Consider the following 16,025-nt stretch of genomic DNA (forward strand, 5'->3'; position numbering starts at 1 on the left):
ACACAAAAACATGGATTCCTTAAAGCTATTCTACTCTGGTTAGAGTCTCCTGAAGCAAAACTGGTTCTACAGCTGCATCCATGGGAAATGAGCTTTAAGGAGGATTTAGGAACTTTTTCTTTATAATCAACATAAAGAAATGAAGGATTGCCAAAAAATTAGGAAAGGAATGCAATGGGGGAACTCAAAGGAAACAGGGGTGCAAAAAATGAAAATAAGTAAACTCATAGAAAAAATGCAAAGAGAAGATTATGGGAAACCTCTTGTGGTAACACCACATGGGAGTTAATTCTGTCTTAATCTCAGTGGCACCCAGGGAAGGGAGGACCCCAGCGCAAAATGATCTGCAAAATTGCTTTTCGGAAGCAATGCAATGATGCTGACAACAATTTGAAGCAAGCATGTGAGAGGACGGCGGGGAGGAGAAAGTCTGAATTCAAAAGACCCCAGCAGGAGATGCCCTGTGACAGAATCTGACTTGACAGGCAGAGGCATGTACTTCTGCTGTCATCTCAAAACAGAAATCTCAGGCGACATATTTAGTATGCTCTTGAGAATCCACCGTGTGTCAAAGGAGGAGCAGGCATATGGTCACGCCACAAGGCAAAACCTGCCCTGAGTGGTGGAGATTACTCAGACCTTCGTTCCTATTCCTAATAAAAGAAGGCAGCTCTCTCCTGCTATGGGATGGCTTCGTTAACGACAAGTTGATTGAAGATGCATCGGGAGTGCCGACTGTCTTTAGACAAACTGTACCTTGGGGTCTTGCCACAGAGCTAGCCACTGGTCTAGCAATAACCTATATTTAAGGGGTTTGGCAAAACATGTCTAATCAAGCAGTTTGAAACTGATGGGTTTGTGTTGAGGAGTCTGTGACTGGATGCTTCCTAAAATAGCAGCAAATAAATCAAGAGCTCCCAAGAGTTATGCTTTGCTCTAAGTACAGTGTGTTGCTGTAGTGGTAGAGATAAAATTCACAGAAACATTGTTATGAGTTTTCAATGACAGCATTATTTCACATTTCTAATGCAACTGATATTGTCTTGATCAGGAAGAGAAAATGCTATGTGGAGATTATTCAAAACGTCTGGTCAGAAATCTGGCCAAAATAGCCTTATAGATTTATTCCCTGAGATCTCTCTTCGCCCCCAAACACATAGCAATAATTATAAAATAGGCAATCAGTAAAGAATATGTAAATATAAAAACAAGATTAGAAAGACACTCTGTGTCATTACTGCTAGCTACTGTTAACAATCTCTGAACTCGCAGGGGTAAAATACAGTAAGAGTTTATTTCTCACTCACGTAAAGTTCAATCAGATGTCCAGGGGCTGCCTTCCATGCAGTGACTCAGGGACCCATGCTCCTTCAATTCTGTAATTCTTCCAGCTCCGAAGAGTACCTCACTTCCAGCCAATGACTAAGAGAAACAGAGAGCATGGGACATGATGTGGCAGAGGTTTTTTCTGAGACAGGTCTAGAAATGTCATGTATCACTTCTGCCCACATTCCTTAGCCATAACTTAGTCATATGGCCATACCAAATTGCAAAGGAGGTTATAAATGTAGGCTAGTTTTGTGCTGTGAAAATAGAAGAAACAGATTTTAGTAAACACAAAAATGTCTGCCTACATAGTAAGACATCCTTGTGGTCCAAGCATCTCCATGGGGGTACGTGTCTCCTAGACCAACGGCAGAACAAAAACACAAAACAATAAGCAGGAAGTAAAGTAACTGGCCACTACACTGCAGGAATGCAAGCATAAAGGGTAGCAAAAAGTTTCAGCTCCTGGAAAATGAATAGTGCTAACAGTGATTCCCATAAATTGAGAGGCTGGGATAGGTTCACTGCTGGAATCTCTGACTCAAGAAAAAAATATATTGAAAAATGCTGCCTGATGGAACCATGTATAAAATACTGCATAGCTGGGGAGGTAGATGGACATAGACACAGCCTCTTAATCAGAAACTGAGGCAAGCTTCCTTTATATCTGTGATTTCACTGTTATCATCAAAGGGCCAGAGAGGTCCATTCAGACTTTGTGATGAATAGAGGTGACTGTAATGACAGAGGCAATTGCAAACCCTGTAGACAGGGAGGGTTCAGAATAGAAAGAATGATTTGGGAAAAAAGTCAAAGACAAGATTATCCTACAAATCCCAATTCCAAAACATATCAAGGAATATAACACTAAGCAAACAAACAAAAAACAGAATGATGACAAAAACAGCTTCCAAAATTAACAATCAGGAAATAATTTTTTTTTTTTTTTTGTGGTACGCAGGCCTCTCACTGTTGTGGCCTCTCCCTTTGCAGAGCACAGGCTCCGGACGCGCAGGCTCAGCGGCCATGGCTCACGGGCCCAGCCGCTCCGCGGCATGTGGGATCTTCCCAGACCGGGGCATGAACCTGCGTCCCCTGCATCGGCAGGTGGATTCTCAACCACTGCGCCACCAGGGAAGCCCAGGAAATAAATCGATTCTGGATAAGCTTGTAAAGGACATTCTGAAAAAGACCTAAAAATAGTTATGCCTGGAATACTCAGCGAGATAAGGAGATTATATCCATGAAGTAGAACAGGAGATTATATTTCTAAAAATCAGCCAAGCATAAATAAAACAGGAAGTTATAAAAAAGAATCAATTAAAATTTTAGAAATAAAAAAATATTAATTTAAACAAAAATTATCATTGAAAATTTTAAAATATTGGGAGTTTACAAAAAGTGAAATTACTGCATATAAGGACTGAGGATGCAATTTAAGTGGTAGACACAAATATAATAATTAAAAACCAAGGAAGACTGAAAAGAAATAAGATTTAACTCTAGAGGCTAAGAACACAATAACAGAGTAAACCTGAAGTTAGTAGAAGAAAGGAAATAAGGAGAGGAAGTGAGGGGAAGTGATTTTTTTTACCAGCATGTGATACCATTTAAACAAAAGGATTGTATTTCATTCTTCATTTTGCTGGCTGGAATGTGGAGGTGATGATGAGACTTGGATACACCATCTGAGAGTGTGGGATGGAAGCCATGAATTGAGGATGGTAGGATGAGATGGACTCTGGTTCCTGACACCATGAAGCCTCTGGATCCACCTGGAATGCTTAAACTGTTAGGAGAGAGAAAATACATTCCTATCATGGTTAAGCCACTGTTCTTTTGGCCTTTGTACATTTCACATGTATAAAGATACATCCAAAGTAATAAAATTATGAAGATTCAATTCAACAATATATAAATCTGAGGGAGGATGGGTGCACTGTTGTTTATCTTATTGTTATTCTTTAAACTGTACCATTGATATGAATTTTTAAGTGTCCTCAAGAATGGCTTTTGTAGGTGGAAATAATGATTTATGTTTATTTGTTCCTTAAGAATTAATATTCAATTATTAACATAATTTAAAAATTCTAGTGTACCTTAGAAATGCTATCATTTTATTTGTATGTCTGACTGATTTTTCTAATAACTTTTTAGGGAACTTTGTAATACTTGTTTTCTTCTACAAACTTAAAACACCTTTCCTGTAGAGTATACCACTGCAATAGTCCAACATTTATAAATATATTGTGCTTTCTAAGTACATTGTTAGAATTAACAAACAAAACTGCCTCAAGTACATTTTAAATAACTTCAGAAATATATTAACTTAAAAGTAAAAGTACTGAAAAACTTGTTTTAAAAAATGTCTTCAGGGCTTCCCTGGTGGCGCAGTGGTTGAGAGTCTGCCTGCTGATGCAGGGGATAGGGGTTCATGCTCCAGTCCGGGAAGATTCCACATGCCGCGCAGCGGCTGCACCCGTGAGCCATGGCCACTGAGCCTGTGCGTCCAGAGCCTGTGCTCCACAACAGGAGAGGCCACAACAGTGAGAGGCCCACGTATTGCCAAAAAAAAAAAGTCTTCAATACATAAAATATCAAATTTATATAAATAAATTATCTTCCCCTTCCTCCTCCTATCTTTTTTAGGAGAAATTTTCAATCATACATGAGAAAGAATAGAATATCCATCACTCAGATTCAACAATAAAAAGTAAAAGTTTTTGTCTTTTTGTTTATCTGTTTCTTTCCCCCCTTTATTTGCTAAAATATTTTCAAAACAAATCCCAGAGAGCTTAACACCCTGTACACTTCAATATAGCTCTCTAAAAATATAGATATTTCCTTAAAGACCTCAATGTCATTATCAATCACAACAAAATTTACAATAACTTTTTTTGTGTCACCCAATTCCATGTCCATAACCACAGTTGCCCAATAATCTCAAAAAATTCTTTTTACACTTGCTTTGGCCTAACCAGGATTCAAGTAAGGTCACACAACACATTTGATTGTTTTGTCTCCTGAGTCTCCTCCAAACCAGAGTACTCTACCCTCCCTTTTCTTTTCCTGAAGAAACTGGGTCAGTTGTCTTGTAGAATATTTTCTATTCTGGATTTACATGTTTATTTCCTGGTATCATTTAACATGTTCCTTTATCCCCTCATACTTCTTGTAAGTGGAAGTTATCTCTAGACTTTTCAGGTTAAACTTAAAAAAAACCCAAACACTTTATACAACCCTAAGAATGGGAGAAAATATTTGCAAACAAAGCAACAAACAAGGGATTAATCTCCAAAATATACAAACAGCTCGTGCAGCTCAATATCAAAAACACAAATAACCCAATCGAAAAATGGGTGGAAGATCTAAATAGACATTTCTCCAAAGAAGACATACAGATGGCCAACAAACACATGAAAAGATGCTCAACATCACTAATTATTAGAGAAATGCAAATCAAAACTACAATGAGGTATCACCTCACAACTATCAGAATGGCCATCATCAGAAAGTCTACAAACAATAAATGCTGGAGAGGGTGTGGAGAAAAGGGAGCCCTCCTACACAGTTGGTGGGAATGTGAATTGTTACAGCCACTATGGAGAGCAGTATGGAGGTTCCTTAAAAAAGTAAAAATAGAACCACCATATGACCCAGCAATCCCACTATTGGGCATATACCCTGAGAAAACCATAATTCAAAAAGAGTCATGTACCACAATGTTCATTGCAGCTCTATTTACAATAGCCAGTACATGGAACAACCTAAGGGTCCATCAACAGATGAATGGATAAAGAAGATGTGGTATATATACACAGTGGAATATTATTCAGCCATAAAAAGGAACAAATCAGTGCCATTTGCATAGATGTGGATAGACCTAGAGACTGTCATACAGAGTGAAATAAGTCAGAAAGAGAAAAACAAATATCGTATAATATTGCTTACATGTGGAATCTAGAAAAATGGTACAGATGAACTTATTTGCAAAGAGAAATAGAGACACAGATGTAGAGAACAAACTTATGGATACCAAGGGAGGAAGAGGGGATAGGATGAATTAGGAGACTGAGATTGACATATATACACTACTATGTATAAAATAGATAACTAATGAGAACCTATTGTATAGCACAGGGAACTCTACTCAGGGCTCTGTGATGACCTAGATGGGAAGGAAGTCTAAAAAAGAGGGGATATATGTATACATATAGCTGATTCACTATGCTGTACATCAGAAACTAACACAACATTGTAAAGCAACTATATTCCAATATAAATTAATTTAAAAATTGCATTAAAAAGCTTTATTGAGATATTCACACACCATAAAATTCACCCACTGAAATGTACAATTCAATTATATTTAGTATATTCACAGGGTTGTGCATCCATCACAACAATCAATGTAAAATATTTCATCACTCCCCAGAGAAATCCCATACCCATTAGCAGTCATTCCCCATTCCTGCCTCTCACCCCCAGTCCATTCTATTTCTATGGATTTGCCTATCCTGGACATTTCATATAAATGGAAACATATAATATGTCATTGTTTGTGAATGGCTTCTTTCACTTAGCATAGTGTTTTCAAGGTTCAAACATATTGTGTCCTGTATCAGTACTTCATTCCTTTTCTTTGCTGAATAATATTCCATCATATGGATATACCACATTTTAATCCATTCATTAGTTGATGAACATTTGCACTGTTTCTACTTTTCTGGGTACTTTTAATAATATCACAATGGACATTCTCATACTAGTTCTTGTGTGCACATATGTTTTCATTTTTCCTGACTATATACCTAGGAGAGGACTTACTGGGTCATATGGTAACTCTGTGTTTAATATTGAGGAACTGCCAGACTATTTGCCAAAGCATCTATACTACTTTGCATTCCCACCAGCAATGTTGGCATGTTCAACGTTTTTTTCAAGAAAACTGTGTGTATATATCTACAATTTTAATATAAAATTATCATACAATTGAATGTTACTATATTTCAGCAATATCTAACTTAAAAATATAATAGAAAATAGGAAATCTTCCATATCAGCAACAGAAACCAAGGAACAAACTCAATAAAAGATGAGAAATTCTGTTTTGGAGAAAAATTAGAAAACATTATTGAAGGAACTATGGAGAAAAACATCCCATGAATTCAAAATTTTAAATATAGGTTTATCTTTTACCAAAGATCTGCATCCAGGAAGAAATGAGGCCAGAGCCAGGGACTAACATACCTCAGATCTTACAGCTACTACATTTGAAAAGAGATTTTTAAAAAATTCATTGTATAAAGACAGTGAGAGTTCAGCATAATGAAGGAGAGTTTGAGATTGATGAGCTCTTCAAGGGAGTAAAACATTAAGCATATTTTTGTTACTTGATTGTTTTATCTTTTAGAATACATGATAAAGTGTTATAGATTATTGAAGGATTTTATCTCCTCACCAAAGTATGTAAAACTTTAATAATGGAGAAATAATTATACCATGTCATGGATGATAAGGCTAAATGTCTTAAAGCTATTCTCTTAAAATTAGTCTCTATATCAACCAAAATCCCAACAGGATGGTTTTGACAAACTGATACTGAAACGTGTATAGAAAAGTAAGGGACCAAGATACAGATGTTTAGTATATGGCTATTTAATGATGACTGTGTAATACAGGTATAGGTATATACAAATAGTCCAATCAAACAGACTAGAGACCTAGAAACAAAGGTGATCCTATGTGGAAAATGGTATTTGCCAGGGTTCACATTACATATCAATGAGGAAAATGATTGTCTATTCAATAAATGGTTCTGGAAAAATGGGCAATCCATACAGAAAAAATACTTAGGGCCCCATCCAACATTAAATATAAAATAGATCCCTGGTGCAGTAAATATCTAATGGTAAACAAGGAAAATTTTATTTTTATTAAAAAAATAAGAGAACATCTTTATGTTCTGTAAATATGAAATAATTTTTTAAGCAATGTATCAGAAAAGCACAAACAATAGAGAAAAAATAAGTTCAAGTATATTAAAATTAAAATTTCTACACAGTAGAAGACCAAGAGCAAAGATCAAAACAAACTTAGAATGGGAGAAGGTGTTTCCAGTGAATACAAATAAATAACAAGAATTATATAAATAATGTATTTATAACTTAAAAAAAATCAGTATGAAAAAGATAAACTATCCAGTCGAAAAATAGGCAAAGGGTATAATTAAGCAGTTCACTGAAGGGGACATCCAATTGGCTAATACACATACAGAAAGGAATTTAAGTCCCCCTAATAATCAGGGAAATGTAAATTAGAATAGATGGACAAAAATTAAAAATTATTTTAATTCTATGTGATGACACATAGAATGGTTATGGGTATGGTTACTTCACCTAATTATCAAGAGTATTTCATAGGAAGAGTAATTTACCAAAAAACTCCAATCTAGCTTTTGCTACTTCTAACTGAGAGGATGATTTTGGCACCATCTGACAAATAACGATGTTTCCAATAGTTTCAACGACAAGGAAACCTCTTATCTTACTTCATAGGAAGTTCAGAGGTCCATGTGTGGGCTTAGTTACTGGTGACTTCAGCGGTTCAAAAATGTAAACAAGGACCTTGTTACTCCCCCTGTCCTTAATGCTGTTCCAGCATTAGCTTTGCCCTCTAGCTGGGCCCCTTTTGTGGGAGGAGGGCTGTCAGTAGTATTTGGGGCTCAAGCTTCATAATTCACAGCCACTGGGGGAAAAGGAGGCTCTTTGTCATCATGGAGCAAAGGGCCTTCCCTATGGTCTGATAAAGCCAAATTGGATCACTTGCCAGCTCTGGACCCTGTACCCATCCCAGACTTGAATGTAGGAAATGGGTTTGCTGGAATTAACTTAGATGTCTGGAGTTGGGTCAATTCCTAAGCATGTCGCTGTGGATGAGGATTGGATTGGGTGCTATGGAAGTCCATTGCACCTCCTGTGGGCATATGACTCCCAAACATCCCAGATATAGACCTACAAAACCCCAGGAATAGGAACGAAAGGCAATATCAATTTTAAATACAATTACATGACACTTTACATAAGGCTTCCTTAAACTGTTTTAGTCATTCCTGAAGGCAGGTCAGTGAGGAATCTCCGAGGAGAGTGAGAAATTGAGCTTTGCACGCATCTCGGCTTGAGAGGCAAACCTTGGAGTGGTCGACTCTCACAGCCCCAGACAGCACTCCTGGGCACCATTTTTCCTTTCAGGGTTGATACTGATGGGAGAAACATGCCGTTGTACTGCAAGCTTTTTTCGCTTATACGCACTGCTGGAATTTGAGATCCTTAAATTGCCTGGAGTGGGGCCACCAGCACAACTGCCAGCACAAGTATTGTCATGGCAACCAGAAGCCTGTATTCCTTTTCTGATTCTAAACTTGACCCATGTCTTGGTGTTCATTCCAGAACTTCAGTGCTCAGTACATTTCTAACAGCTCATTTCCAGAGTCCTACTCACACCAAGAGGAGCATCTTGACTTGTTGAGGTGCTGCTGAGAAACACCTTCTCAACTACTGAAGTTCAGAAACTTCTCTGAATTTTGCACTGCATAAGCAGCGATCCCCTCCCCCCAACATATAAGAAACATTAGACACCCACTTACTCAGAATTCCAAACTGTTCTCCTTAGAGACTCTTTAGAGCCTTTGCTGGCGGGGGGGGGGGGGGGGGGGGGGGGGGATGAGAGGGAGAAAAAAAGCCCAGTGGGAAGAGCTCTAGGATTCTAATCTTCCTTCAACTACCTTCTAATCTGCCTTGATCTACTTTATATGTTGAGCTTCAGGAAAAAAAAATCATTTGCACAAAGTTTCAATGAATAAAAACATCAAACCCCCCCCCCCCCAAACAGCTGACCTGTTCATATTCCTTTTTGCTGAGTGGCAAGGAAGGCCAGAAAGATGACCTTAAGGTAACCCAATTTATCAGAGTCAGAACAAGGATCAAGTTCTGAGGACTCCTCATCTGTGGCTCAGTCCATCACATCAGTGCTTACTAAGATACATTCTGTGGAACACTAGGCCCATAAGAGGATATTAAAAAATTCTATGGACCAAGCAAGGGGAAACTTTACGTGTTATATCCTCTTGGAGAATTATATCAACATCTTTAAGATTCTGAGGAGTGAAGAAACCTGTTTAATTTGGTATTTTCTAATCTAATAGCAGAACCTGTTATATGAAAGACATCTATTAACATCCTCAGAACTAATGTTCCAAAGAATGTACTTTAAGAAACATTGCATTATATCATATAGCCAAATAAACAACAAACTTTCAATTTTAGATGTATAAGCTACCTTAAAAACATGTTTTTAACATGGAGTATTTCAACCATATGCAAAAGTAGAGAGACTAGTATAATGAATTCCATGTACATGTCACCTAACTCAGCAATTGTCATTGGTTATCTTTTTTCTTTGTACCACCACCCATTTTCCCAACCACTCGTGATTATTTTGAAGCAAATCCTAGACATATGATTTCATCTGAAAACATTTCAGTATGCATCTCTAAAGACAAGGGCTTTCTTTTTTTTTTAAACATAACTTCAATATCATCATATCCTGAAAACTGCAACTATAAGCCTAATATCAGTGTTCTTATTTTCCTGATTGTCCATAAATGTTCTAATTTTAGTTTGTTGTATTTTGTTTTTATAGTTTGAAATAAGATCCAAAAAGGTCCATATATTACCACTGGTTAATAATTTAAGTCTATTTTAATGAAAAGATTCTCCCTCTTTATACTTCTGCTCTTGTTTTTTTGTTTTGTTTTGTTTTTTTAAAATTGGACCCTTTGTCCTGAGTTTCCGCTAGTCCAGATTACATCCCCATGGTGTCTCTTAGCATGTTCCTCTGTCCTCTGTATTTCCTGTAAGATAAACAAATTCTGGTTTGGTTTCTTTGGCAAGACTATTATTATAGGTGGGTGGAATACTTCCCCTGAGAGACATACAATGTCCCTTTTTTTGATGTTATCAGCCATGGTTGATCATTGCCTAAAAACGCTAATTCATTAAGCATTACAAATAGTGATGTTTCTATCATTCCTTCTTCATTTATTAGCTAGATTACTTCTGTAAAAATAAACTTCCTCTTGTTAAAGACTTGGTTACACTGAGATACAATTCCTATAGAAAGGGCAAGAAAAAAAAGTTTGATTCTTTCTACTGATAAGTTTTCAAAATAGTGCATTGGTTCCCTTGACCTGGTAAAGAATTATCAGTGTGTTACTATTCTGTTATTATTATGAACCATTAAATTTAGACACATTCTATGTGTTTAAATCCTTTTAAATTATCACACTTATTGATGCTCAGATCTGTCCCTTTTGCCCAAAGCTCCTGAGTCCTTTTGACACAATCCACATAGCTTTTGATCGATTTCTGATGTTTTGGTAGGACAAGATGTACCAGGTTCTTCTTGTACATTTCTAGCACCAGACCTGGAATGATTTCTTCCATGTGGCCTGGTTTTATTTTTTTAACTGGGAAATGTATTTAGAAAACACAGTATGAATATGATCTTTTAGAGCTTAATATAGATAAAATCTCCTGGGGCTTCAGTTAAATGTTTCATACGACAAAAGAGAAAAACATTTATTTTGAACTTGACCAATTTACTCTCCAAATCTGTTTTCTCATTTGTAAAATGCAGGCTATAATCCTTACTCATAGTTTACAGATTAAACAAGTCAATACACGTGCAGTAGTTAGAATAGTACCAGTGATAGTGAGGACTTAATAAACATTAATTATGACTTGACACCTAGCATTAGTTTTATACTCAGATTTCAATATATGGTGATTTATTTTAAGATCAAATTATTATTCTTTAACAACTCACAGTTCCCGTTGATGATCTGACACCCCAAATTCCCCTAAGGTAGTTTGAGCAGTCACACTCCCAGGCAGCAGGGTTCAATTAAGGAAGCCAGGAGAAAGAGCAACCAACTCCAGAGTTATTTTTTGCTTCTTGGAAGGCCATCTGCTGCCATGACCCAGTTCACAACATGGAAATTCATCAGCTGAGGGCAATTTCCCTTCAATCAATGGCCGAGTAAATAGAATGACATTGCTAATTTTAAATTTCAAAAGGTCAGCACAGGTTAAAAACTGCCCATTCATCAGTCAAGATTCTGCAGTTAATTGTGAAAACAGAGGGTCCACGCGTGCCAGGATTTTGACAGAGAAGTGAGAAACAGTCTTGTTTTCCTTCACCTCTTAGGCCGCTGGCACACAGCAAACAGATAGCTCCAGATCTTTCCCTCTAAATTTTTTATTTTTTGCCTTGATGCTTCAGTGAATAAGTAAGGGAATTTATCTTCACAAACTTGGTCCTTTCAAGACTGGACTGATCTCTTTAAGGGGAATGTGTTTGTTGATCTTTGAATAAACTTTATGAAAAGCCCACATTAAAAATAAATTTGCGGGGCTTCCCTGGTGGCGCAGTGGTTGAGAGTCCGCCTGCCGATGCTGGGGACGCGGGTTCGTGCCCCGGTCTGGGAAGATCCCACACGCCACGGAGCGGCTGGGCCCGTGAGCCGTGGCCGCTGCGCCTGCGCGTCCGGAGCCTGTGCTCCGCAACGGGAGAGGCCACAGCAGTGAGAGGCCCGCGTACCGCAAAAAAAAAAAAAATTAAATTAAAAAAAAAAAAAAATTTGCAACAACAAAGTATTTTCAAAATAATATGGAGTTGTTAGTTATATTAAAGAATATCAATGTGGTGTTGGATTGGATAATGTATCAAAAGTTGCTTTGCAGGGATGTTATAAGGACAGTTGGTGAAACTGGCATAATACTGTCAATTAAAGTGTTACATCAATATTAAATTTCCTGAATTTGATAACTGCTGTGGTCTTAGACAATACACACTGAACTAGTAAAGAGTACAGAGACATGATGTCTGCAGAGTACTCTCAAATGGTTCAAAGAAAATTAATGTGTGTGTGTGTGTGTGTGTGTGTGTGTGTGTGTGTGTGTGCAGAGAGAGAGCACATGCACACACAGCACTCAAATGTGACACGTGGTAAAAACTGGTAAAAATTGCTGAATTTGGGTGAAGGGTATGGGGAAGTTCTTGATATCATTCTTAAAATTCGTCTGTAAGTTTAAAATTATTTCAAAATAAAATGTTTTTTAAAATTAATTCGTTAAAAAATTCTATAAATGAAATAAAAGCCCAGGCCAAAAACGTTAAGTAAGAACATGAGCAGCTACTCAAAAGTCAAATTAATAATCAACCTATACAGAAGTGGGTTAAGCACGAACATTTGAAAGTAATGATTTGAGCTAAACATTAAGAAAAACCAACAACGCAAGCCTTGATGCTCTCCTGATACCAGTACCATATTTACAAATTGCTCACCATACGGTTCTTCCAAGACGATCCCACAGACAACTTAAATTCAACAATCCTGAGACCTAAGATAGCTAAGAAAACATGAGGGTTGGGCTTCCCTGGTAGCGCAGTGGTTGGAAGTCCGCCCGCTGATTCAGGGGACACGGGTTCGTGCCCCGGTCCGGGAAGATCCCACATGCCGCAGAGCGGCTGGGCCCGTGAGCCATGGCTGCTGAACCTGCGCGTCCGGAGCCTGTGCTCCACAAAAACAAACAAACAAAAAACCAAACAGGATGGTAGCATCTGTCTTCTGTTGATGAAGAGGCCTGATAGAGATAACTGGGAAAGTGGCTCACAAGCTCTAAGGTCAGCTCTGCAGCTGGAGATCATATTAAGCAAGGTCCTGCAAGACCTGAAGACCTTGGCTTCTGAGAATAATGAAGCTGCTCTCTCAGACTGTGTGGGAGAGTTCCTGGATAAACAGATGAAGGACATAGCCTCTCTGGAATACCATCTTGGCTGTTGGAAGGAATTAGAAGAGCTAGCCCAGTGGGAAGCTCTGTTTGAAAAGCCTGCTGCAGCCTCAGGTGAAGAGAGTTAATTTTTGAAGGCAACACAAGTCTTCCCATTACAGTGAGTCCCCAAACCAGCTACTTAAGAGTCTTGATCTTCTCCATTTGTCAGAAGACTGCTTCCTTTTTATCTATCCCAACCATCATTACTGGGCTTGCAAATAAATCTGCTTTGCATTATATATATATTTTAAAAAACCAACATGATACCACCCAAGCTTTTCCCCAGATGTTCCCCTCTCTCTAATGCAGCAGAGAGCTCTATCCTCTTTAGTGGTTCTTGCATTTAGGCCCATGCAGTTTCCATGGCTGCTGAGTGAACTCCTGTTAAGGCTGTGTTGGGCTGCACCCCACAGGCCTGCAAGCCTTGTAGTTGCCCAGCCTCGAGACCAAAGAAATAGCTGGGAAAGAGTGACAGAGACATCTTTGGTTTATTGGATAGGGGGATCTTACACATTTGCAGCAAAAGGTCCTGGAGCAACACCTCACTGTAGACAGCAAACGGGACACAGCAACAAACATCACTACTCAGGGGACAAGTTGGCCGCCATTTATAGGGGGAATTGACATCAGGTTAGCTCATCGGTTACCAGGGAAACCAGCAGCTAGGGCGGGGGCAAGCACGCAGGCAGTTCCTGATTAAGGCCTATAATTAAGGGAATTGGATAGTCATGTGAGTGAAGCAGGAACTAGTCGAGCAGGGGATGTATAGAGAATAGCCATCTTGAATGGCCTGACCGTACAGGCTGGAAAGTCTTCCTTCTCTGATTCCTCCAGGCAGAGCTGGTTGTTTCCTCTTCTAACTTAGGCAGTAACCATATTATAGAACACTTCATTTTGTATGTTTGTTGGTATGGCTAAACTTCTCAGAAGACTGAGTTCCTAGAAGGTACACAATGTGACTTACTCATCTTTTTATTACCCCGACAACTCTGGCATATTGTAGGCTTATGAGAAGGAAGGAAGGAAGGGAGGGAAGGAGGGAGGGAGGGAGGGAGGGAGGAAGGAGAGTGAGGGAGGAAGGAAGGAAGGAGAGGGAGGAGAGGGAGGAGAGGGAGGAGAGGGAGGGAGGGAGAGGGAGGGAGGGAGGGAGAAAAGGAAGAAAGAAAGGGTGAGCAGATAAGATCTGAGCTTGACCTGGATGAAATGAAAAAAAATCAATATAATTAGTATTTCTTTATCTGATATATCTGAAGTCTGAACCCAGAGTGCTAATACAGGCACAATTATTTACCAACAGATCAATCTCCATGTCTTAGCTATAAGATATACAAGTTCTCAGAAGCAAAATACTACTGAAATACATCTGAAACATGCATGTACTAAGTATCATTTTCTGCCATTGAGGCTATTTTTTCCTACCTGTTCCTAGTGAGAATGAAGTTCAGAGTGAGGAGGTTACATGCCTCAAACAACCAGAACCAGGAGAGTGGAGTCCTCTTGGAGTTCAGTTCTATGAAGAGGCCTCATGAAAGATGTGTCATGATTCCCGCTTCAGAGAGTATAAATATATCCACCCAGGCTGAAGATCAGTTGAGCAAGTTACCTAGCCTTTCTGGGCCTCATTTTCCCTCCTTGTAAAATAACCATAACAATACCTACCGGTACTGGTTAGGGTTGAGTTGCAGAGAAAAAAGTCCGTGCTAGCTAATCTACACAAGAAGAAATAGTAAGTGATTTACAGATTCATTGAGAGGCCAGAAGCAGCAGACTCACAAAAGCTGCACTTCAGAACTAAATCAAAGTGAGCTCCTGCCTCTTCTCAGGTCAGGAAGCCATGAGCAACTGAGGATACCACCCTTGTGACTCGGGAGCCCTTACAATTAGGAAGCCACTGTGGTTAGAAGGCTGCTCGCTACAGCTAGTACCAGTAAAATGAATGCCCCATGCCATGCCTCATAACACCGTGTAGCTATGACTGGGCACGGGAGCCTCTGATGATGATGGGGGGAAAGTACATGCCCCCACTATCCTATGACCAGGCGAAACAGCAGGGCGAAACAGCAGGAGCAAAGCCTCCTTCTCATTTCCACCCTCCAAATCTCGTCCAACTTGGGAAACCGAAATCTCAAGACAATTACCTCAGATACAAGGCTGTCTGGGAAATGTAGTTTTTAGCTTTCCAGCCTCTAAAGTAGAGAAAAGCATACCAGAAGGAAGTTGGAGTGAATGTTGAATGCCAATATTAGTATTTACTGCCTTTTAGAGCAGGGAGGATTAAACGAGATAATGTATATCGAGTACATAGCTCGGTGTCCATCATACAGTAGTACTCAATAAGTGGTATTCATATTAAATCTGCACAACTTGGATACTCATCTTTGTGCTACAAAGCTGTACTATTACAGGGTTCAAAATTAGATCGAATGGTATTTTTTCCACAAGGATGGACTTTACAACTAAAAATAGAGCTACCATATGATCCAGCAATCCCATCCCTGGGCATATATCTGGAGAAAACCATGGTTTGAGAGGATACATGTGTCCCAATGTTCATTGCATTGCTGTTTACAATAGCCAAGGCATGAAAACAACCTAAACGTCCATCGACAGATGAATGGATAAAGAAGATCTGGTACATATATACAATGAATATTACTCAGCCATTAAAAAGAATGACATAATGACATTTGCAGAAACATGGATGGACTTAGAGATTATCTTACTAAGTGAAGTAAGTCAGACAGAGAAAGACATATATGATATTGCTTATATGCAGAATCTAAAAAAAAAAAAAGATACAAATGA

The 16,025-nt window shown here is 38.7% G+C and overlaps 1 long non-coding RNA gene across 1 annotated transcript in view; it reads right to left on the reverse strand.

Annotated features, from left to right (window-relative positions):
- Nucleotides 1-2,968: 2,968 nt before the first annotated feature.
- Nucleotides 2,969-16,025, reverse strand: part of LOC136792038 (uncharacterized) — a 63,207-nt gene continuing 50,150 nt past the window's right edge. Inside the window, exon 3 of the long non-coding RNA XR_010835162.1 lies at nucleotides 2,969-3,115. This is a non-coding gene — a long non-coding RNA (uncharacterized lncRNA). The remainder of the gene's footprint in view (nucleotides 3,116-16,025) is intronic.

The sequence above is a fragment of the Kogia breviceps genome, chromosome 10, assembly GCF_026419965.1.
Source record: "Kogia breviceps isolate mKogBre1 chromosome 10, mKogBre1 haplotype 1, whole genome shotgun sequence".
NCBI classification, from domain to species: Eukaryota; Metazoa; Chordata; class Mammalia; order Artiodactyla; family Physeteridae; genus Kogia; species Kogia breviceps.